A 23,766-nucleotide genomic window follows, 5' to 3' on the forward strand; every position below is an offset into this window, starting at 1 on the left:
CCCTGCTCTGCTCTTGTTACCTGGCCAGCTGCACTGCATTTCCCACTCACCATCCTCACCTTGCCTCACTCTGTTCTAATTACTCTGCCAGCTGAACTGCATTTCCCCACTACCTCTCCCAGTATATCAAGCCCTGGTTTTCAGCCAAGCCCTGTCAGATCGTCTTCAAACCCGGACCAGTAACCTGCCTGTCTGCGCTCTGACTCCTGTTTGTGATACCCGATCCTTTCTTGACTGCCTCCTTGTTCTACTGCCCCGTCTATCCCAACCTGCCTTCTGGACCTCGACTACTCTCCGATCTTCAGCCCCTCCGGTCTCCGACCACCAGATGAGCGTGCCCAGACGTTTCACCACCCTCAGCCCGATACGCCGCTCCATCACTGGGGAACACACACACTAAGCACTTGGACTGGACACCCCCGGACATTTGGTGACCCCCGGAGCACAGGTACCCACAGGAGGACCCTGAAAGACCCCTGACACCCCTGGGACTCCTCTTCCCGCCTGTAACCTTGAATAAAGAACTCTGAATTTGAACTTGCGCTCTTGGGTCCTCTTCTGTTCGTGACAGGTAGAGGCAGATTACCCACTCGCCGTCGGATTCTTACAAGGCACCACGACCCACGTCCCTGATATCTCTGTCTCTTTCTCATGCGAATGATGAGGATTTGGGCCTTGTCGGGTGTCTGAAGAAAATCCTTTGCGTCCGACTCGTTAAAGAAAAACCTTCATCCAGTACGAGGTGAGTGATCGCTGTCCTGATATCCAGAAGCTCTTTTCGGTCATAAGAGACGGTGACAGAAAACATATGACTGTAACATATGATATCTAATGCAATATGACTGTAACATATGATATCTAATACAATATGACTGTAACACATGATATCTAATGCAATATGACTGTAACATATGATAACATATCTAATGCAATAAGACTAACATATGATATCTAATGCAATAGGACTGTAACATATGATATCTAATATCCAATATGACTATAACAGCTCATGAGGGATTCCCTTTCAAACTACAGAGCCATACATTTGAAATATGGGTGCACTGCTTCCACACACTTATATGGGAAGGATCTTATAAATGTCCATCCTGACAACGTAGTGTAGATAATGAGTTGGATGGACAAGGACATGGTGTAGCCTACCCTGCTGTCTGTGTCCATATCCCTCTCTCAAGCAATAACTAACAAGGTCTAACCCCTCCTCACACTCCAAATAAGGATTATCGCCTCATCTTGCTCACCCTCCTCATCTTCCTCACCCTCCTCTCTTAGGCTACGGCTTAGATACTGCGCTCTAATGAAACGTAAACAATCCCATCATGGCCTTATTAAATGATGTAGAGTATCTCTGTGAATAAAGCCAGAAGGGAACATGGTAGGCTACACACACACCCACACACACACGCACACACGCACACACGCACACACGCACACACGCACACACGCACACACGCACACACACACACACACACACACACACACACACACACACACACACACACACACACACACACACACACACACACACACACACACACACACACACACACACACACACACACACACACACACACACACACACTTGAACATGATAGGGTCATCCAGTGTAGTGGATGAAGTAATGGAACATGTACCCAGTGATTACATGAAGGCAGAAACCCAGCTGTGAGGAGTGGGAGGCACACACACACACACACACACACACACACACACACACACACACACACACACACGGCATGAGGGGGAAGAAACAGCATGTTTATCAGAACAGTCATTGTAACCATTACACAACAATGTTATGTAGGAATGTCATAACACCTGTCATAACGGCTCACTAACCTTTAATGTAGCCCACATAATAGCTGACACAGCTGGAGATATATTTATTTTCCACCATAATTTGCAAATAAATTCATAAAAAATCCTACAATGTGATTTTCTGGATTTTTTTCTCTCAGTTTGTCTGTCATAGTTGACGTGTACCTATGATGAAAATTACACCTCTCTCATCTTTTTAAGTGGGAGAACTTGCACAATTGGTGGCTGACTAAATACTTTTCCCCCCCACTGTATGTGTATGTATGTACAGTGGGGAAAAAAAGTATTTAGTCAGCCACCAATTGTGCAAGTTCTCTCACTTAAAAAGATGAGAGAGGCCTGTAATTTTCATCATAGGTATACGTCAACGATGACAGACAAATTGAGAAAAAAATATCCAGAAAATCACTTTGTAGGATTTTTAATGAATTTATTTGCAAATTATGGTGGAAATTAAGTATTTGGTCACCTACAAACAAGCAAGATTTCTGGCTCTCACAGACCTGTAACTTCTTCTTTAAGAGGCTCCTCTGTCCTCCACTCGTTACCTGTATTAATGGCACCTGTTTGAACTTGTTATCAGTATAAAAGACACCTGTCCACAACCTCAAACAGTCACACTCCAAACTCCACTATGGCCAAGACCAAAGAGCTGTCAAAGGACACCAGAAACAAAATTGTAGACCTGCACCAGGCTGGGAAGACTGAATCTGCAATAGGTAAGCAGATTGGTTTGAAGAAATCAACTGTGGGAGCAATTATTAGGAAATGGAAGACATACAAGACCACTGATAATCTCCCTCGATCTGGGGCTCCACGCAAGATCTCACCCCCGTGGGGTCAAAATGATCACAAGAACGGTGAGCAAAAATCCCAGAGCCACACGGGGGACCTAGTGATTGACCTGCAGAGAGCTGGGACCAAAGTAACAAAGCCTACCATCAGTAACACACTACGCCGCCAGGGACTCAAATCCTGCAGTGCCAGACGTGTCCCCCTGCTTAAGCCAGTACATGTCCAGGCCCGTCTGAAGTTTGCTAGAGTGCATTTGGATGATCCAGAAGAGGATTGGGAGAATGTCATATGGTCAGATGAAACCAAAATGGAATCTTTTGGTAAAAACTCAACTCGTCGTGTTTGGAGGACAAAGAATGCTGAGTTGCATCCAAAGAACACCATACCTACTGTGAAGCATGGGGGTGGAAACATCATGCTTTGGGGCTGTTTTTCTGCAAAGGGACCAGGACGACTGATCCGTGTAAAGGAAAGAATGAATGGGGCCATGTATCGTGAGATTTTGAGTGAAAACCTCCTTCCATCAGCAAGGGCATTGAAGATGAAACGTGGCTGGGTCTTTCAGCATGACAACGACCCAAAACACACAGCCAGGGCAACTAAGGAGTGGCTCCGTAAGAAGCATCTCAAGGTCCTGGAGTGGCCTAGCCAGTCTCCAGACCTGAACCCAATAGAAAATCTTTGGAGGGAGCTGAAAGTCCGTATTGCCCAGCGACAGCCCCGAAACCTGAAGGATCTGGAGAAGGTCTGTATGGAGGAGTGTGCCAAAATCCCTGCTGCAGTGTGTGCAAACCTGTCACGGTTTCGGCCGAGACTGCTCCTCCTCCTGGTTCGGGCAGGCTTCGGCGGTCGTCGTCCCCGGAGTACTAGCTGCCACCGATCTATGTTTCATGTTCGTTTGGTTTTGTCTGGATGTTGTACACCTGTGTCTTGTTAGTCCTCTTTAGTGTCCTATTTAGTTCTCGTTGTGTGTGCTTGTCGTTGTGTGTGATTGCGCTTCTGTTTCGTGTTTGGAGCTACATTTTCCCTCCAGTGTTTTGGAGAGGGTTGTTTGCACATGTTTGTGCGTCATTTGTTTTGTCGCCTGTGTGCGTCGTGTATTTTGCCTTCGGGCTTATTGTGCTTCTGTTGTATATATAATATATATATTGCACTAAAGCCTTTGGACTGAGCCTCTGCGTCCTGCGCATGATTCCTACACCACACCCACCTTCAGCACGCCTTGACAGAATCACACACCATAATGGAATCAGCAGGATCGGCAGTGACGCCTGTGTCGCTCGAGGAGCATCTCCGTGGGCAAGAGGACCAGATCCGACAACTGGAGACCGCTCTACAGGAGGTAATCAACATCATGCACCGATGGGAGGCCAGCAGGGTACCCACACCTCCACCTACCCTGTCCATCCCATCGGTCGGTCCACCAGTCCCAGGTTCGGAACCCAGGGGGATTCGGCTCTTGCTCCCGAGGGCGTATGACGGAACAGCTGCCGGGTGTCAGGGGTTCCTCCTGCAGGTGGCGCTCTACCTGGCCACTGTACACCCGGTGCCCTCGGGATACGAGAGCGTTTCCGCCCTCATCTCCTGTCTCACGGGCAAGGCGTTGGAGTGGGCTAACGCCGAGTGGAGGAAGATGGACGCCAACACCATCACCTACGCCGAGTTCTCCCGCCGCTTCAAGGCCGTGTTCGACCATCCACCTGAGGGCAAAGCGGCGGGGAGCGTCTAGTCCATTTGAGACAGGGGAGGAGGAGCGCTCAGGTGTTCGCTCTAGAGTACCAGACTCTAGCGGCGGATGCAGGGTGGAGTGAACGGGTTCTCATCGACCATTTTCGATGTAGCCTACGAGAGGACGTTCAACGTGAGTTGGCCTGCAGGGATACCCATCTGACCTTCGACCAGTTGGTCGATATGTCCATCCGTCTGGACACCCTGCTGGCCACCCGTGGACGTCCCGAGGGGAGTCCGTCCATTCCGCCCTCCGGCACCTCCGAGCCGAGCCCTATGGAGCTCGGGGGTGCCGCGCTAGAGAACGGAGTAGGAAGAGCCCGAGGGGGCCTGTCTCCTGCACCAAGTGCGGTCGTGGAGGGCACACTACGGCCAGGTGCTGGGGAGGGTTCTCCGGGAGTAACGACAACAGGCCACGCACTGGGGGGGCCTCCCAGGTGAGTAGACGTCCCACTTACCCAGAGCTTTCTGTTGCACACTTTTGTATACCTGTTTGTTTTCCACAGGTTGCACCTCATTCCCAGCATAAGGCGCTAGTAGATTCAGGCGCAGCTGGGAATTTTGTTGATCGTAAGTTTTGTTTTGAGTTAGGGATCCCTCTCCTACCTGTTGACAAACCTTTTCCCGTTCATGCCTTAGACAGCCGCCCGTTGGGGTCGGGGTTGATCAGGGAGATCACAGCGCCACTTCGGATGTGTGCGCAGGGGGGTCATGAGGAGACTATACAGTTGTATCTGATCGACTCTCCTGCGTATCCAGTGGTGCTGGGGATTCCCTGGTTAAGCACCCATAACCCTGCTATTTCGTGGCAACAGAGGGCTCTCGATGGGTGGTCTGCTCAGTGCGAGGGGCGATGTCTGGGTGTTTCCGTGGGGGCGACTTCGGTGGAGAGTCCAAACCAAGTGCCCGCACTGTACATTCCGCCTGAATATGGGGATTTAGCACTCGTGTTTAGCAAAACTAGGGCGACGCAGTTGCCTCCTCATAGACAGGGGGATTGTGCGATTGATCTCCAGGCAGGAGCAGCGCTCCCACGGAGCCATGTGTATCCTTTGTCTCAAGAGGAGAGAAAAGCTATGGAGACTTATATAGCCGAATCTTTGAGACAAGGATACATTCGGCCCTCCACTTCTCCCGCCTCCTCGAGCTTCTTTTTGTGAAAAAGAAAGATGGAGGGTTGCGCCCGTGCATTGATTACCGTGGTCTCAATCAGATTACTGTGAAATACAGTTATCCACTCCCTCTGATTGCGACCATGACGGAGTCATTGCATGGAGCGCGTGTTTTCACAAAACTGGATCTCAGGAGCGCGTATAACTTGGTGCGCATTAGGGAGGGTGACGAATGGAAGACAGCGTTTAGTACCACGTCAGGTCATTTAGAATATCTCGTCATGCCATATGGGTTGATGAATGCTCCATCAGTCTTCCAATCCTTCGTAGATAACATTTTCCGGGATATGCAGGGACAAGGGGTGGTCGTGTACATTGATGACATTCTGGTGTACTCATCTACCCGAGCCGAGCATATAACCCTGGTGCGTCGTGTATTGAGGAGGCTGTTGGAGCACGACCTATATGTCAAGGCAGAGAAATGTCTGTTTTTCCAGGAGTCGGTCTCCTTTTTGGGTTATCGGTTGTCCGCGTCAGGGGTGAGAATGGAGGTGGATCGTGTGTCCGCTGTGCGTAATTGGCAAACCCCAACTACTGTAAAAGAGGTGCAGCAGTTTTTGGGCTTTGCGAATTACTACCGGAGGTTTATCCGGGGTTTTGGACAGGTGGCAGCTCCCATCACGTCCCTTCTAATAATAATAATAATAATTGGTTATTTAGCAGACGCTCTTATCCAGAGCGACTTACAGGAGCAATTAGGGTTAAGTGCCTTGCTCAAGGGCACATCGACAGATTTTTCACCTAGTCGGCTTGGGGATTAGAACCAGCGACCTTTCGGTTACTGGCACAACGCTCTTAACCACTAAGCTACCTGCCGCCCTTCTGAAGGGGGGTCCGGTGCGCTGCAGTGGTCAGCCGATGCGGACAGGGCCTTTAGGAGACTGAAGGACCTGTTTATGTCGGCTCCGGTGCTAGCGCATCCGGATCCCGCATTACCCTTTCAGGTCGAGGTAGACGCGTCTGAGGCTGGTATAGGGGCCGTTCTCTCTCAACGGTCCGGCACGCCACCTAAACTCCGCCCCTGTGCCTTTTACTCTAAGAAGCTCAGCCCGGCGGAGCGTAACTATGACGTTGGGGACAGGGAGCTGTTAGCTGTAGTTCAAGCCCTTAAGGTGTGGAGGCATTGGCTTGAGGGGGCTCAACACCCTTTCCTCATTTTGACTGACCATCGGAACCTGGAGTACATCCGGGCAGCGAGGAGACTGAACCCTCGCCAGGCTCGATGGAGTATGTTTCTCACCAGGTTCGTATTTAAAATCACGTACATCCCTGGGTCCCAGAATGGTAAGGCAGATGCGCTGTCCCGGCGGTATGACACGGAGGAGAGGTCCGTTGAGCCCACTCCCATACTACCGGAGTCTTGCCTTGTCGCACCGGTGGTGTGGGAGGTCGATGCCGAAATCGAGCGAGCGTTGCGTACCGACCCCAGCCCTCCACAGTGTCAAGCCCTCCACAGTGTCCTGAGGGTCGGAAGTACGTTCCGCGCGAGATTCGGGATCGACTCATTTACTGGGCTCACATGTCACCCTCCTCTGGACATCCGGGTATCGGCCGGACGGTGCATTGCCTTAGCACTAAATACTGGTGGCCCACTTTGGCTAGGGATGTGAGGGTTTATGTCTCCTCCTTCTCGGTGTGTGCCCAGTGTAAGGCGCCCCGACATCTGCCCAGGGGTAAGTTACAACCCCTGCCCGTTCCACAACGACCATGGTCCCACCTCTCGGTGGATTTTGTGACAGACCTTCCCCTCTCTCAGGGGAATACCACCATCCTGGTCGTTGTGGACCGGTTCTCTAAGGCCTGTCGTCTTCTCCCTATGTCGGGTCTTCCTACTGCCCTACAGACCGCTGAGGCCCTATTTACCCATGTCTTCCGGCATTACGGGGTACCCGAGGATATAGTGTCTGATCGAGGTCCCCAGTTTACCTCTCGGGTTTGGAGAGCGTTCATGGAGCGTTTGGGGGTCTCGGTTAGCCTTACCTCAGGGTACCACCCGGAGAGTAACGGGCAGGTAGAACGTGTCAACCAGGATGTGGGTAGGTTTCTGAGGTCGTATTGCCAGGACCGGCCGGAGGAGTGGGCACGGTACATTCCCTGGGCCGAGATGGCCCAGAACTCTCTCCGCCACTCCTCTACTAACCTAACCCCCCTTCCAATGTGTGTTGGGTTACCAGCCGGTTCTGGCACCTTGGCAGCAGAGCCAGATCGAGGCCCCTGCGGTGGATGATTGGATGAGGCGCTCGGAAGAGACGTGGAACGCTGCCCACGTCCACCTGCAGCGGGCCGTCCTTCGTCACAAGGCGAGCGCCGATCTCCACCGCAGTGAGGGGCCGGTGTACGCACCCGGAGATCGAGTCTGGCTCTCTACCAGAAACCTACCCCTCCGCCTGCCCTGCCGGAAGCTGGGTCGGCGGTTTGTGGGGCCCTTTAAAGTCCTGAGAAGATTGAACGAGGTGTGTTATAGATTACATCTACCTGTTGAGTATAAGAATATTAACCCCTCGTTCCATGTGTCTCTTCTCAGGCCGGTGGTAGCTGGTCCACTACAATGAGATAGGGGAGACTCCTCCGCCCCCACTGGACATCGAGGGGGCTCCGGCGTACACCGTTCGGTCCATCTTGGACTCTAGACGCCGGATGGGGGGTCTCCAGTATCTCGTGGAGTGGGAGGGGTACGGCCCGGAGGAGCGGTGCTGGGTGCCGCAGAGGGACATCCTAGACCCATCTCTCCTGTCGGAGTTCCACCGGGACCATCCCGCACGCCCTGCTCCGCGTCCTCCTGGTCGTCCCCGAGGCCGGGGTCGGCGCACGGCTGGAGCCGCGCGTCAAGGGGGGGGTACTGTCACGGTTTCGGCCGAGACTGCTCCTCCTCCTGGTTCGGGCAGGCTTCGGCGGTCGTCGTCCCCGAGTACTAGCTGCCACCGATCTATGTTTCATGTTCGTTTGGTTTTGTCTGGATGTTGTACACCTGTGTCTTGTTAGTCCTCGTTAGTGTCCTATTTAGTTCTCGTTGTGTGTGCTTGTCGTTGTGTGTGATTGCGCTTCTGTTTCGTGTTTGGAGCTACATTTTCCCTCCAGTGTTTTGGAGAGGGTTGTTTGCACATGTTTGTGCGTCATTTGTTTTGTCGCCTGTGTGCGTCGTGTATTTTGCCTTCGGGCTTATTGTGCTTCTGTTGTATATATAATATATATATATTGCACTAAAGCCTTTGGACTGAGCCTCTGCGTCCTGCGCATGATTCCTACACCACACCCACCTTCAGCACGCCTTGACAAAACCTGGTCAAGACCTACAGGAAACGTATGATCTCTGTAATTGCAAACAAAGGTTTCTGCACCAAAAATTAAGTTCTGCTTTTCTGATGTATCAAATACTTATGTCATGCAATAAAATGCAAATTAATTACTTAAAAATCATACAATGTGATTTTCTGGATTTTTGTTTTAGATTCCGTCTCTCACAGTTGAAGTGTACCTATGATAAAACGTACAGACCTCTACATGCTTTGTAAGTAGGAAAACCTGCAGTGTATCAAATACTTGTTCTCCCCACTGTATATACTACGATTAAGCTGGAAGTAGAAGCCTAAGTATTGTTGTCTATTAGTTTACTTTCATTCAATTGACATTTTAGCAGATGCTCTTATCCAGAGCGACTTACAGTTAGTGAGTGCATACAATTTTCTTTCATACTGGCCCCCCGTGGGAATCGAACCCACAACCCTGGCGTTACAAACGCCATGCTCTACCAACTGAGCTACACAGGACCTACTTCAATTAGGTTATGGGAAAATAATAATAATTTAAAATAATATATATATAGTTACAAAATATATATATATATGGGGGATTGGAAATGATGCAGACAATTACATTGATAGAAGCCACAATCTATCTACAGTGTTAAAGCTGATCAACACCCTAAAAAATTATAATAAAAAAACATGCAGTTTATTAGGCTACAGATTAAATAAATTATGATGAACTTCACAGGGTGGTGAAAGTGCACAGTGGTGATCTTGATCCTCCTTTCCAATAAATATTGAGGGTCATATTCTGGTGACATGATCATTGATGCTTGGCTGCCATTTGACAAATAAAAATAATCTCGCTCTTTAATCCATAATAATCTCATAATGTAGGCTATATGTGCGCTCCAGCCAACAGCGTGCAGATACAGTATTGCTTGTCTGAGACTTTTAAAGGTCACTTGTATTTCTAAACAATTGTTTGTGCTAAACAACCCTTGAGCTGAGCTGGGTATTGGCAGCCGCTGTGATGACAACACATTCCCAGATTTTGGTGAGTGAGCAGTGATCCCGCTCCTCTCCGCTCCGTTGCCTCTCTCCATCCCTAACACGAAGGGACAGATCAGATCCTGTCAGCTGAGACAGCCAGGCTTCCATGTGACACACATCAGCCTATCGGTTAGAGTGTTGGGCCAGTAACTGAAAGGTTGCTGGTTCAAATACCCGAGCCGGTTAGGTGAAAAAACAGTCGAAGTGCCCTTGAGCACTTAATCCTAATTGCTCCTGTTAGTTGCTCTGGATAAGAGCATCTGCTAAACGACTAAAATGTAAATAACAGGCACAAACAGTGACTCTGGAAGACATGATGGACGTACGACAAGGAAGACCGGGACACAATTGCACCATTTCTCTCTGTGTCTTTGTTTCAGAATGTGCTTCAAGAGGATGTAGAAAAGGTTAACATTACAATACATTTTGGAATATGGACATTATGATGACCTGCTTAGTGTGTGTATGAATGAAAGTTAATCTGTGTGTCCGGGTGTGTCTGTGTGTGTGTGTCCAGGTGTGTCTGTGTGTGTGTGCTTGCGTGCATGTGTCTGTGTGTGCATTTGTGCATCTGTATGTGTATGTGTGTGAATAAGCCTGGGCAGTTGCGGGCTACGACGGTTAGAGGCAGTTAGAGGCAGTGGCTGAATGGCTCCTTGTGTCTGTGGATGAATGGAGCTCCTCCGGATGAGGGAGGTACTCATCAGCGGGGCTAAGTCTTGTATGGCTTGCACCCCAAATGGCACCCTATGCCCTATTTAGTGCACCACTTTGACCAGGGCTCATAGGGCCTAAATAGGGAATAGGGTGCCATTTGGGACGCAACCTATATGACCACCCAATTCCTCCAGCCCTCCCCCTGCCTCCCCTTAACCTCACCCTTCACCCCCTGCATCCCCCCTCCCCAACACCTGTTGGGGTAAACCGAGTAGGGCAGTAGGGGGTGTAAAGGTTGGGGATTGGGCGGACTGGTAAAGGTGAGAGAACACACAGAACAGGATAGATGGTGTAGAAGGAAAATGGTTGACGTTGAGGGAAGGATAATGTCTTTCTCCTGTTGAGTCATCGACAGTGTGCGTGTGTGTGTGTGTGCACGCCCTGTGTGTGTACGTTTGTTCATCTGTGTGTTATTTGTGGGTGTGTTATTCCATGCATACCTGTGTGTTTGTGTGTGTAGTCTACATGTTAATAGGAAGATCTAGCTTGACTCTCTTTCTACATGTTTCCATGGTTAAATAAACTGTAACTGCAGTGGAATGGATACCTTGAGCCAAATAGAGAGTATTAGTCAGTCTTCCCGTTGGTTAGCGTTCACATGACCATAATCTGCTATTGACTGGCTTTAGAATAGGGACGGAGTGGAGGCATAAACAGCTGCTTTCATGTCAAATCTCCTGCAGGCATTATGGCATAACTCCTGTGTGGTGCTGCATTAATATGTTGGGAGGTGTTGCTTTAACGTTGGTTATCTGGTGAAGAGATATCATATCCATAGGGAGGGCTGCCTATTTAAACAAACAAAATACAATTTTACATTCAAATTAAATACTTGTAATAAGAATTGTTAGCCATGTACAATAAAACCAACATTCACAATTAAACTAAATTAATAAAATAACAATTCCTTCAAAACGGTAATAAATATTACGCTAAAAAGAAGCCTCTATGTTTTTCGGCTATCCTTCTAAGTGACCACAAAAATATACAAAAATGAACAGTATTAGTAATATGATTACTACAATGATCTATTCTAGTAATGTTATTTATCTGACTGACCAAACCAACCAGTTCTAGCATCATAACAACATCTATTAACCCTAATTGGATCCATAGCTAAGTAGATTCATGTTGTCACTATAATCTTCTGCTGCAGTATTTCTCTTCTCTCTGAGGGCCTTTAAAGGAAGTTTGTGTGCGCGCATGTGTGTGTGTATGTGTATGTGTGTATGTGTGTATGAGAACCCTAAGCCAGGTCTGATCAATGGACTGAGGCCACACAAAGACATCCACATCAATAAGAGAATAGAAAAGAGCTTCCTCTCCAAACCTCCTGGTCTAGAGGACCAACAGGAATTAGTACTACAGTACTATAGCCTGGTCTAGAGGACCAACAGGAATTAGTACTACAGTACTATAGCCTGGTCTAGAGGACCAACAGGAATTAGTACTACAGTACTATAGCCTGGTCTAGAGGACCAACAGGAATTAGTACTACAGTACTATAGCCTGGTCTAGAGGACCAACAGGAATTAGTACTACAGTACTATAGCCTGGTCTAGAGGACCAACAGGAATTAGTACTACAGTACTATAGCCTGGTCTAGAGGACCAACAGGAATTAGTACTACAGTACTATAGCCTGGTCTAGGGGACCAACAGGAATTAGTACTACAGTACTATAGCCTGGTCTAGGGGACGGGTTCTCAAACCTCTCCAGTTCAGGGCTACAATAACATTGTGAAACGGCTGGGGGCAGTTTGAGAACCACTGACCTATTGGTCACACAGGAATTATTACTATAGTACTGAACTGTATGTGATGGAATGTTGGGTTGCTGGGCGATGTCACTGGGATAACAGACCAGATGAATTGCTCAAGATCCACTGCGAAATTAGACGTCTGTCCAGGTAAGCAAGATGTCAGGAGATAATGCCAAAACCGGCCACTAGTGGCAACGGCGAGCACTATTATCATCAGGGCCTTTAGTCAATTAGATTTGCTCACCTCCTGCTTCCTCTATCCTCTGTCCTCGCTCGCCTGCTTTTGAAAAAGGTCAAAGTTAAAGGTGCAATATGCAGAAATCATTCCAACATTTCCTGGTAGCTAATTTAAGTTTATGTGACAAGACAGTCATTGTGTAGAGAATCATTGTACCATCTAAACCGCTGTGAAATATCTTTCCCATAACCAAAAATATTTAGATTTTCAGCTGTTTGAAGCTGGTGTACAAAACCGAAAGTAAAAGATGCAAAAAACGAAACTTAAGAACGGGAAGCATAGAAATAGCGCACATAGAACATATCTACCAAGGCTTAGACTTGCTGTCAATGCGAATGACAGATCTATAACTCATTTTTCTATGTGAATTTGGTCGGTTGTCGCCCAAAAAGTTACGTATTGCAGCTTTAATCAAGGAGAGTGAACATGTATGTTTTTCTCCTCTGACAAAACAAAAGCCCATTCAAAAGGGGTGTGGCGGATTGCAAAACTCTTCTGCGGTGTGATACACAGTATCCTCGATGAAAGGAGGGGAGGACACTCTTCCGTTTGCCTACTAATTAATTGACACGCTCCTCGACCTCTCGACCACTTATCGGTTTGCGGGTCACGGAGGAGAGGGGATGGAGAAGAGAGAACGGAGGACGGTCATTTGCCCAAACGAGAATCTCCTCAATTAGGCGTGTGTTTTGCTAGGGCGTTGTGGATGGGGATGGTGGATGGGCGTAGCCGTGAGCTCCGGCTCCGAGGGTTGCGTGTTCAATCCCAGTATTTTTGTATTTTTCTAACCCTATCCCAAACCTTAACTCTTAATTTAACCATTCGGAATTAATGGCCAAATGTAACCTTTGAAATTGTACTTTTATGGACAAGTGTTTGGACGTCTAATTCTGAAGTGAGACTGTTAGAGCCTGTTGGACAGAGATGGTGTCGGATTCCGGTGAGTTAGCCCGGGTGCTGGACCCTTGTTTACCATATCAAAGCACCACTACAAGGGTTAGATTATAACAACACCATAGACATGTGGAATATGAATGTTGGTGTATAGTTAATTGTCTTTAGGACAACCCGGGAGTCAAAATGTAGTAATGTTGCAGAGATGTACAGTCTCAGGCTCCGATACAAAGAGAGGCGATGGAGAGAGAGCACTCCTCTCCTCCTCTTCTTCTACAGTCAGATGCCTCGGCCTAGAGAGACACTCCTCTCCTCTTCTTCTACAGTCTGATGCCTCGGCCTAGAGAGACACTCCTCTTCTTCTACAGTCTGATGCCTCGGCCTAGAGAGACACTCCTCTCCTCTTCTTCTACAGTCTGATGCCTCGGCCTAGAGAGACACTCCTCTCCTCTTCTTCTACAGTCAGATGCCTCGGCCTAGAGAGACACTCCTCTCCTCTTCTTCTACAGTCTGATGCCTCGGCCTAGAGAGACACTCCACTCCTCTTCTTCTACAGTGTGATGGTGATGTGTATCGTCCCTCTGGGTATCTCTGGGAGAAGACATGTATAGAAAGAGAGAGAGTGTGTGTGTGTGTGTGTGTGGAGTTTAAGATTGAGAACAGAGAAACCGCTGCGGATTCTCCTCCATCACAGCTTACACTATGCTTAGTCCTCCTCCGTCTGCTTCCACGATCACTGCTTAGTGGAGGCACACACACACACACACACACACACACACACACACACACATACACACACACACGCACACACGCACACACAGGCACAATTACTGGAGACGATGCTTCATCAGATGCATTTAATGTATTATTCATTGCAGCTCATCCAAAGCCATCACTCCACGGAGTTAGAGGCATACATATTTATTAATAACCATGTGGAGGGAACTTTTGTGTTTAGAAATACTCTACTCCGGATTGGGGAACGAAGGGGGATTCAATGGGGAACTGGATAAAGAGAGACTGAGACAGGTTTTGGTTTGAATTCCCTACACACCACCTCCACCACCACCACAACCACCCTCATAGGGGTAAAACCGTGCCCCAGAATGGTGTGTCTCAGCTGGGCTGTGGAATTGAGGTGAGAGGGGATAAGGCTGGAGCTTAATAGCTTGATTTAATCCGTAGTGCAGAAGATCAGCGTTATAGCGTGATTGACATTCCCGGTGACTACACTCACGGTAAACACTGCATATGTAGCCGATGTAAGACTTTTAAACAGGTTAACATTCACAAGGCCGCAGGGCCAGATGGATTACCGTACTCAGAGCATGGTCTGACCAGCTGGCAAGTGTCTTCACTGACATTTCCAACCTCTCCCTGACCCAGTCTGTAATACCTACATGTTTCAAGCAGATCACCATAGTCCCTGTGCTCAAGAACGCCAAGGTAACCTGTCTAAATGATTATCGCCCCGTAGCACTCATATCTGTAGCCATGAAATGCTTTGAAAGGCTGGTCATGGCTCACATCAACACCATCATCCCAGACGCCCTGGACCACTCCAATTCGCATACCGCCCAACAGATCCACAGATGACACAATCTCTATTGCACTTCACACTGCCCTCTCCCACCTGGACAAGAGGAACACCTATGTGAGAAATGTCAAGAACTTTGAAAGTTTCTTCAAGTGCAGTCGCAAAAACCATCAAGCGCTATGATGAAACTGGCTCTCATGAGGACCGCCATAGGAATGGAAGACCCAGAGTTACCTCTGCTGCATGGGATAAGTTCATTAGAGTTACCAGCCTCAGAAATTGCAGCCCAAATAAATGCTTCACAGAATTCAAGTAACAGACACATCTCAACATAAACTGTTCAGAGGACACTGTGTGAATCAGGCCTTCATGGTCGAATTGCTGCAAAGAAACCACTACTAAAGGACACCAATAATAAGAAGAGACTTGCTTGGGCCAAGAAACAAGAGCAATGGACATTAGACAGGTGGAAATGTGTCCTTTGGTCTGGAGTCCTAATTGGAGATTTTTGGTTCCAACCGCCGTGTCTTTGTGAGACGCGGTGTGGGTGAATGGATGATCTCCGCATGTGTATTTCCCACCGTAAACCATGGAGGAGGAGGTGTTATGGTGTGGGGGTGCTTTGCTGGTGACACTGTCTGTGATTTATTTAGAATTCAAGGCATACTTAACCAGCATGACTACCACAGTATTCTGCAGCAATACGTCATCCCATCTGGTTTTTGCTTAGTGGGACTATCATTTGTTTTTCAACAGGACAATGACCCAACACACCTCCAGGCTGTGTAAGTGCTATTTTACCAAGAAGGGGAGTGATGGAGTGCCAAATTGAGATGGTTTGGGATGAGTCGGACCGCAGAGTGAAGAAAAAGCAGCCAACAAGTGCTCAGCATATGTGGGAACTCCTTCAAGACTTTTGGAAAAGCATTCCAGGTGAAGCTGGTTGAGATAATGCCAAGAGTGTGCAAAGCTGTCATCAAGGCAAAGGGTGGCTATTTGAAGAATCTCAATATAAAATATATTTAGATTTGGGGCTGTTTTTCATGGTTCGGGCTAGGCCCTTTAGTTCAAGTGATCAGAAATCTTAACGCTACAGCATTCTAGACAATTCTGTGCTTCCAAATTTGTGGCAACAGTTTGGGGAAGGCGCTTTCCTGTTTCAGCATGACAATGCCCCCATGCAAAAAGTGAAGTCCATACAGAAATGGTTTGTCAAGATCGGTGTGGAAGAACTTGACTGGCCTGCACAGAGCCCTGACCTCAACCGCATCGAAGACCTTTGGGGTGAATTGGAACGCCGATTGCGTTCCAGGCCTAATCACCCAACATCAGTGCCCAGCCTCACTAATTTTCTGGTGGCAGAATGGAAGCAAGTCCCCACAGCAATGTTCCAACATCTAGTGGAAAGCCTTCCCAGAAGAGTGGAGGCTGTTACAGCAGCAAAGGGGGGACCAACTCCATATTAATGCCCATGATTTTGGAATGAGATGTTCAACAAGCTTTTGGTCATGTAGTGTATCAACCTCAATTACCTCGTATTTCTGCACATCGACTTAATACTGGTACCCCGTGTATATAGCCAAGTTATTACCTCATACCCCTGCCATCGACTCGGTACTGGTACCCCGTGTAAATAGCCAAGTTAATACCTCGTTCAATTTTAACCTAACTTCAATGAAGATCTTCTGCGCTACGGATTGAATCGAGCCCTAAGTTGCTATAACTAGGACCCTATAAAATCTTTGCTGCGGACGGAATCACGGAATCCAGACATTAAAATTAAACAATATTAAAATGTATTGAACTTAGTAGGAAATCATCTACAGTTGAAGTTGGAAGTTTACATACACTTAGGTTGGAGTCATTAAAACTCGTTTTTCAACCACTCCACAAATGTCTTGTTAACAAACTATAGTTTTGGCAAGTCGGTTAGGACATCTACTTTGTGCATGACACAAGTAATTTTTCCAACAATTGTTTACGGACAGATGATTTCACTTATAATTCACTCTATCACAATTCCAGTGCGTCAGAAGTTTACATACACTAAGTTGACTGTGCCTTTAAACAGCTTGGAAAATTCCAGAAAATGATGTCATGGCTTTAGAAGCTTCTGATAGGCTAATTGACATAATTTGTGTCAATTGGAGGTGTACCTGTGGACGTGCAGTTGAAGTCGGAAGTTTACATACACTTAGGTTGGAGTCATTAAAACTCATTTTTCAACCACTCCACAAATTTCTTGTTAACAAACTATTGTTTTGGCAAGTCGGTTAGGACATCTACTTTGTGCATGACACAAGTAATTTTTCCAACAATTGTTTACAGACAGATTATTTCACTTATAATTCACTGTATTACAATTCCAGTGGGTCAGAAGTTTACATACACTAAGTTGACTGTGCCTTTAAAAAGCTTGGAAAATTCCAGAAAATTATGTAATGGCTTTAGAAGCTTCTGATAGGCTAATTGACATCATTTGAGTCAATTGGAGGTGTACCTGTGGATGTATTTCAAGGCGTACCTTCAAACTCAGTGCCTCTTTGCTTGACATCATGGGAAAATCGAAAGAAATCAGCCAAGACCTCAGAAAAAAAATTGTAGGCCTCCACAAGTCTGGTTCATCCTTGGGTGCAATTTCCAAACGCCTGAAGGTACAACGTTCATCTGTACAAACCATAGTACGCAAGTATAAACACCATGGGACCACGCTGCTGTCATACCGCTCAGGAAGGAGACGTGTTCGGTCTCCTAGAGATGAACGTACTTTGGTGCGAAAAGTGCAAATCAATCCCAGAACAACAGCAAAGGACCTTGTGAAGATGCTGGAGGAAACAGGTACAAAAATCTATATCCACAGTAAAACAAGTCCTATATCGACATAACCTGAAAGGCCGCTCAGTAAGGAAGAAGCCACTGCTCCAAAACCGCCATAAAAAAGCCAGACTACGGTTTGCAACTGCACATTTGGACAAAGATCGTACTTTTTGGAGAAATATCCTCTGGTCTGATGAAACAAAAATAGAACTGTTTGGCCATAATGACCATCGTTATGTTTGGAGGAAAAAGGGGTTGCTTGCAAGCCGAAGAACACCATCCCAACCGTGAAGCACGGGGGTGGCAGCATCATCCTGTGGTTGTGCTTTGCTGCAGGCGGGACTGGTGCACTTCACAAAATAGATGGCATCATGAGGAAGGAAAATTATGTGGATATATTGAAGCAACATCTCAAGACATTAGTCAGGAAGTTAAAGCTTGGTCGCAAATGGGTCTTCCAAATGGACAATGACCCCAAGCATACTTCCAAAGTTGTGGCAAAATGGCTGAAGGACAACAAAGTCAAGGTATTGGAGAGGCCATCACAAAGCCCTGACCTCAATCCTATAGAAAATGTGTGGGCAGAACTGAAAAAGCGTGTGCGAGCAAGGAGGCCTACAAACCTGACTCAGTTACACCAGCTATGTCAGGAGGAATGGGCCAAAATTCATCCAATTTATTGTGGGAAGCTTGTGGAAGGCTACCCGAAACGTTTGACCCAAGTTAAACAATTTATAGGCAATGCTACCAAATACTAATTGAGTGTATGTAAACTTCTGACCCACTGGGAATGTGATGAAAGGAATCAAAGCTGAAATAAATCATTCTCTCTGCTATTATTCTGATATTTCACATTCTTAAAATAAAGTGGTGATCCTAACTGACCTAAAACAGGGAATTTTTACTAGGATTAAATGTCAGGAATTGTGAAAAACTGAGTTTAAATGTATTTGGTTAAGGTGTATGTAGACTTCCGACTTCAACTGTAAATGTATTGAACTCATTAGAAAATGCATTAATTTGCCCAAGATTATGATAAGACATGAACAAAATGCATCAGTGGTTCTCGTGTTTCCCTTAAACTTTCTGAAGAGGCAACGGCACAGCCCTTCTCTGTGTTTGCGCGTTTGTCTACCACTTCCTGTAGCCGTTAGCAATGATACTAATGTAAGGACAACCGTCTTCTGGTAGATGGAAAGGCTTTCCAAAAAACCATCTCAATTAAATGTTAACCACAAAGTAGCTTATGCCTACCAAACCTACCGTAGCAGGCGTAAAATAAATGCCTGAGTGAGGTCCCCACATCCGGTTTGTTAAACTCTGCAATCACATGAGCGCGACAGAACCATTGCTAACCAATCAACGGTCTCTGGCTGGTGTGCACTTGAATTAAAGTGTAACTACACCCCAAAGTCTACATTTATTCGATTTTTCCCAGACCTCAAAAGTGGTCTCCTGATGTGGTTTAAGCATTGTTGTGGACTTAAAACATCATTTTATTTGTTTTTCTATTAAATAAGTGTGATTTTGAAAGCAAAACCTGAAAATAATGCAAACCTGGAAAAACAAAATTGAGAAAACAGAATTTGGAAAAAAATGGAATCAGGCAAAACATCAAACAGATTTTATAGGGCCCTCTATAACAGATATAAGCATGTGGCTTGTGTGAATCAGACTGTGTTGTCAATTCAAAGCAGGGGTGTTAATTCATTTTATCAAGGTCCGGGGCATTACAATTTGAGTATTGTCCTTCGTTAAAATATTGTCTTTATGTCAAAAACTTCTGTCAACCCCCCCACACACACACACACACACTGTATCAGGGATGTGAGTATTATCCCGTTTTGTGTAACTCATTCTCTGTTGAAGCCTGTTACTGTATTTATGCTACATCTCCTTGTGTTGTGTCTCACCAGCTAGCCAAGCATGCAAAACATGGACAGTGATTGTCTGAACTGCTGTTATGACATGGATCACTAAGTCCCTGTGTGTGTGTGTGTGTGTGTGTGTGTGTGTGTGTATATGCCTGTGTGTGTGTGTGTGTGTGTGTGTGTGTGAATATGCCTGTGTTTGTGTGTGTGTGTGTGTGTATATGCCTGTGTGTGTGTGTGTGTATATGCCTGTGTGTGTGTGTGTGTGTGTATGCCTGTGTTTGTGTGTGTGTGTGTGTGTATATGCCTGTGTGTGTGTGTGTGTGTTGCGATGAGGACATGGATCACTTAGCTAAGAGCTCTGAGTTGGTCGTACCGAGTACCGCTGCTGTTTCTATTGTGACTAGTGTTAGGTTGAGATGAGTCTTGGGAGGCAGTGGGATGTGTCTGTGGGTGAGAGTGGTGTAGCAGTGCAGTAGAGGAAGGACATACGTAGTGCAGACAGCTGTCATGTTGTAGCATTAGAGACAAGCAGTAGAGAGAGACTCCCTCCTCTCTCTCTCTGGTACATCCCTGTCTGTCCCTGTGTTAATGAGACACTCAGACAACAGCATATTTAGCTGCCACTTTAGCAGTTCTTACTTTGACAGGTGTGTGTTTTTGATGTTGTTCTTTTAACTGTTTTTACTTTGATGTGTGTGCGTGTTTGTGTGTACACACACCCAGAAGATGCTAAATGAACGTTCTGTCTTGACAATAGTACTGGTAGTGACAGAGAGAGATATACAATAACACTAACATACAATACAGACCACAGTACAAACCACTGTACAGACCACAGTACAGACCACAGTACAGACCACAGTACAGACCACAGTACAGATGATGCTTTATGTTTGTGCTGTTTACACTGACTTATGGGAACGCCTTGGGGTGTGATGTCCTTAATATTTGATGCTTTCACATAATGTCTACATCAGGGGTCTCCAACCTTTTTTAGCATGAGAGCTACTATACTTTTTTTAACATGTACAAATTTTTTTCTAGCTTTCAAATAGGCACATTCTTCTCTTCTCCTCTCCCATATAACTCTTCCCCAGGTCTCCTCTCCCCTGCAACTCTTCCCCAGGTCTCCTCTCCCCTGTAACTTTTCCCCAGGTCTCCTCTCCCCTGCAACTCTTCCCCAGGTCTCCTCTCCCCTGTAATTCTTCCCCAGGTCTCCTCTCCCGTGCAACTCTTCCCCAGGTCTCCTCTCCCCTGCAACTCTTCCCCAGGTCTCCTCTCCCCTGTAATTCTTCCCCAGGTCTCCTCTCCCGTGCAACTCTTCCCCAGGTCTCCTCTCCCCTGCAACTCTTCCCCAGGTCTCCTCTCCCCTGCAACTTTTCCCTAGGTCTCCTCTCCCCTGCAACTCTTCCCCAGGTCTCCTCTCCCCTGCAACTCTTCCCCAGGTCTCCTCTCCCCTGTAACTTTTCCCCAGGTCTCCTCTCCCGTGCAACTCTTCCCCAGGTCTCCTCTCCCCTGCAACTATTCCCCAGGTCTCCTCTCCCCTACAACTTTTCCCCAGATCTCCTCTCCCCTGCAACTTTTCCCCAGGTCTCCTCTCCCCTGCAACTCTTCCCCAGGTCTCCTCTCCCCTGCAACTTTTCCCCAGGTCTCCTCTCCCCTGCAACACTTCCCCAGGTCTCCTCTCCCCTGCAACACTTCCCCAGGTCTCCTCTCCCCTGCAACTCTTCCCCAGGTCTCCTCTCCCCTGCAACTCTTCCCCAGGTCTCCTCTCCCCTGCAACTCTTCCCCAGGTCTCCTCTCCCCTGCAACTCTTCCCCAGATCTCCTCTCCCTTGCAACTCCTCCCCGGGTCCTTAGTGTACAAGAGAAAGTAGTGCACTATGTTATCTGTCAATATACCTGGTAAAATAATGGTTAATAAACAACTATATACACATACATACATATATGCATACATACATATCCTTTAAAAATATATATATTTCCATTTTTACTTTCCAAACCCCACCATCCCCTCCCTAATTGGAGTAAACTAGTGAACAACAATGCTTAGGCCTCTACTTCATGCTTATACACAATATATACATTTTATGGACACAGTCAATAATTATATTTTGTTTGTTTTTACTCCTGAACTTCCTCTGATCATTTTCATGATGTCCATCTGGTATGCTTCTATATGCCATATCTTTCTAACTGTGCTCTTTCACAAAAGCTCACAATATATAACCTATATACTTATTATGGACACAGCATGTCTTACACTAGTTGTCTTGTTGTTATTAGTTGTTGTTATTTGTTCCATCCTTCAGCTCCATTAAGCACCTCCCATATATCTCTTAACACCATCCATATTGGATTTCTATTTGCCATATATTTTTCAACTGTACTGTGATGTTTTACCAAAGTTCTGAACCTTTCTATTCTCATTGTTTCTACAGTTTGTGAATTGAAAATAAACATCTTTGCTAAAAGTATTATTATATTATTGATCGATTGACTATGACTTTTCAGATCACCCAGTAGTGCTATCTGCAGGGTCAGCTCCATGCAAATATTGCAATCCTACAGCCATTCCTGGACCTGTGTCCAGAAACAAGCTACAAATGGACAGTACCAAAACTGTCATGAGCCCTCTCACTCCACCGGGTTACCACCTTAATGTGTTTCCACTATCTTCCACTCTGCTCATCTCTCTCTCTCTACTCAGCCTAACGAGCTCCACCTGTCCCTGCTCTGCTCGGCTCTAATTACTCTGCCAGCTGCGCTGCATTACCCACTAACCTCTCCCAGTATTTAAAGTCCCGTCTTTCAGCTCTCCTTTGTCAGATCGTCTGCAAAGCTCACACCCGGAACCTGTGTGCTCGCGCTTCTGGCTCACCCCTGTTTTGTGACCCCGGACCTGCCTGATTCTTGGAGACTCTTCTGCCCCAGGAAAACCAGACCTGCTTTCTGCCATTACGACTCCTGACTACTCTTCGACCCCGTTTAAATAAACTTTCTGGTGTGACGCAATTGTGGTCCTCTTGTCGTCTGTCTGAACCGTGACAGTACGATCTGACCATCATGGACTCAGCGCACACTTCCCCCGACATGGAAGCCGAAGAACCTGAGCAACCCACCGCCATGCTACGCCTGGAACACACTGAGAGAGAGCTAAGCCGCATGAGCGGCGACGTCACCTCTCTGCTTCAGGTCGGCCACCAACAGCATCAGCAGTTCCAGCAGCACCAGCAGCAGTCCCAGCAGCAGCAACAACAACTCGCCGGGATCATCCAACTCCTCACCAACCTTACCCCAGCCAGTCTGCCCACCAGCCCTGCCTCCGAGTTACCTGCCCCGGTCATAGCAGCCGCTACCCCGGAACCCAAGATTGGAAACCCCGAGCGGTTCAACGGCGATTCTACCCAGGTCCGGCCATTCCTGACTAGCTGCCGACTTCAGTTCTCCTTGCAGCCAAGGACCTTCGCCACGGAGGGGCTAGGGTCGGGTATGCCATCACTCACCTGACGGGCCGAGCTCGACTCTGGGGAACAGCAGAGTTCGAACGTCAAACCCCCGCATGTGCAACCTTCGACCTGTTTGCTGAGGAGATGCTGAAGGTGTTTGACCTGGATTCACCAACCGCAGAGGCGTCTCGTGAACTGTTCAGTATTCGACAAGGCAGACGTACAGTCGCAGACCATTCCATCGACTTCCGAACCCTGGCAAGACGAAGTTCTTGGAACACACCCTCGTTGGTGGACGCGTTCTTCCATAGCTTGGCTGACTATATCAAGGACGAGTTGGTCTCCCATGAACTGCCTTCCACTCTTGATGAAGCCATCGCACTGACTGTCCGGATCGACAGAAGGATACAGACCCGTCGTCGTGAGAGGGGGCGCCAAGGTCCACCAACTACCGGCATTCGGAGAGATCCGACTGGGCTCCTGTCAGCTACTGCCACTCACCCAAGTCAGCTTGATCAGTCTGAGCCTATGGAGATTGGGCGAGCCTCTCTCACTCCTGCAGAGCGCCAGCGCCGCTTCACCTCAAACCTCTGCCTCTATTGTGGAGGTGATGGACATCGTGTGGTAACCTGCCCTTTAAAGGCCGA

General features: G+C 47.3%; 1 protein-coding gene and 1 non-coding gene across 6 annotated transcripts in view; one reads left to right on the forward strand and one right to left on the reverse strand.

The window, feature by feature from the left end:
* Positions 1–23,766, forward strand: part of gria1a (glutamate receptor, ionotropic, AMPA 1a) — a 184,598-nt gene that overhangs the window by 11,071 nt on the left and 149,761 nt on the right. The gene's annotated exons all lie outside the window — the stretch shown is intronic.
* Positions 9,225–9,300, reverse strand: trnat-ugu. Its single transcript has one exon. It is a non-coding gene; the product is annotated as a tRNA-Thr (tRNA).

The sequence above is a fragment of the Coregonus clupeaformis genome, chromosome 2 (assembly GCF_020615455.1).
Source record: "Coregonus clupeaformis isolate EN_2021a chromosome 2, ASM2061545v1, whole genome shotgun sequence".
In the NCBI taxonomy this organism is placed as follows: domain Eukaryota; kingdom Metazoa; phylum Chordata; class Actinopteri; order Salmoniformes; family Salmonidae; genus Coregonus; species Coregonus clupeaformis.